The sequence below is a fragment of the Ailuropoda melanoleuca genome, chromosome X (genome assembly GCF_002007445.2).
Source record: "Ailuropoda melanoleuca isolate Jingjing chromosome X, ASM200744v2, whole genome shotgun sequence".
Taxonomy (NCBI): Eukaryota; Metazoa; Chordata; class Mammalia; order Carnivora; family Ursidae; genus Ailuropoda; species Ailuropoda melanoleuca.
The window spans coordinates 44,152,850-44,154,641 of record NC_048238.1 but is presented as its reverse complement, the minus strand read 5'-3'; the positions used below and the strand labels follow the sequence as shown (position 1 = coordinate 44,154,641).

The window sequence follows — 1,792 nt, the reverse complement described above, 5'->3', positions numbered from 1 at the left end:
GAGGAACTACAAGGGCTCTTCTCAATCTTCCCTCTTAATTGGCCTAGAGAAACCATTCTCCAGATTGGGACTGAATCTTTGCCCTTGTTGACAACAGAGCTATACTCTCGGTGCTTAATCCCACTGCTATAAAAGCAGCCCCTTCCTTGGAGTCCTAAAACAGTTCAAATAGTGGAGATCTCTAGTAAACTTCAACAGGTTCCTGTCTCTGAACCTATTCCCTTTTGTCTAGGCCCTTTGAGAGCTACTCATCCTTTTTCTCCTTTGTTACTCTGCCCCTATTCATTTATTGGGCTGATATTTCTTAGAAAAGTATAACGCCAGAATTTCTCCCAAAGGGGGGAAATAATTCTAGAATTTGACAGTAGTAATCAAAATAGCCAACTTGGGGAATTAAATGATTGTTTGACATCTTTTATTTGTTCTGTTTCTGATGCCACTATAGCTGAGCCCAGGGACACTGATCATTTGTTCCTATTAGATCAGCTACCATCCTCTTTATGGGCAAAATTCTCAACTGATGTTGGCAGAATCCACACTGCACCTCCCATCAAGATTCAAATAGATCCCTCAAAACCTCTTCCCATAATTAATGCCCTATAAATAAAGAAGCCCTTCAGGACATCAAGCCCATAATAGAAGATTACAAGGCTCAGGGTCTCATTATCCCCTGGACTAGTTCCTGTAACACCCCTATTTTACCTGTGAGAAAACCCAGTGGCCAAGGATGGAGGTTTGTTCAGAACCGCTGGACAATAAATAATACTGTTATCTGTCAGCACCCTGTTGTTCCTAGCCCCCATATGCTGCTAACATCCATTTCCACTGAAAGCAAATTTTTCGCTGTAACCTATCTATGCAGTGCATTTTTAGTATTCCAGATGATAAGGATAGCCAATATCTTTTTGTTTTCCCTCTGGAAGAATGGCAATACACCTTATAGGTGTACACCTGTCCCAGGGTTTTACAGAGAGTCCTTACTTTTCAAGAACCTTAAAAGCTCATTTGGATGATATAAAGTTTTCTTTAGGCTCTACCTTGTTACAATACATAGGTGATTTGCCTCTCCGCTCCCTTACTCAAACCTCTTAGAAGGAGACAGCAGCCACCTGTTAACACTTTTGGCCTTGGACACAGCCAGAGCCACCTTCGCCAGCAACATGTTTAAGGCAATTCAGGTCTGTGGGGCCAGCCAGTCTGAGTCTGCTCACCTTGAGTCTATGCATCACCTAAAAAGGACTCACCTTGACACGACTTCCATGACGGTTAATGAGCTTTCGTTCTACTCCATTCCCGAGGGTCAATCTAAATATGTAGGGGAGCCAAGGACCCAAATTGATGAAAGCATCTCACATCTCCAACATTATTGCGAGCCATATACAAGTTGGTGTCAGGAAATGTACTCACAAACTAAGCCCAAGATGCTGAGCTTGATTCAACAGGGGTTAGACAGCTATGAATATCTTCAAAATGTAACTCCTGGATTTTTTTCCCAAGACTTGGTGTTACTGGTTTTGCTGGCTTTGTTGGACTTCTTCTGGCTAGAAGTTCAAAAATAAAGAAGCTGGTTTGTCCACCTGGGTTCATGGGATTAGCTGCCTCTGTTTATTATCTATAACAAGCCATTGTATTTGTCCAGGTCAGTAGAGAAATTGTATGACTGGGGATTATGAGGATACATAGTAGTAGAAGATTTGTGGAAGGAGAACTTTAAAGCCAGGAAGTGTGAATAATTCACCTGGAAATTAGTAGAATTCTCCATGCTCTGCCCATTCTTTTTTTTTTTTAAAGG

General features: G+C 41.7%; 1 pseudogene; it reads left to right on the top strand.

The window, feature by feature from the left end:
- Positions 1–1,176: 1,176 nt before the first annotated feature.
- LOC100463854 lies at positions 1,177–1,749 on the top strand (annotated as a pseudogene).
- Positions 1,750–1,792: the final 43 nt, after the last annotated feature.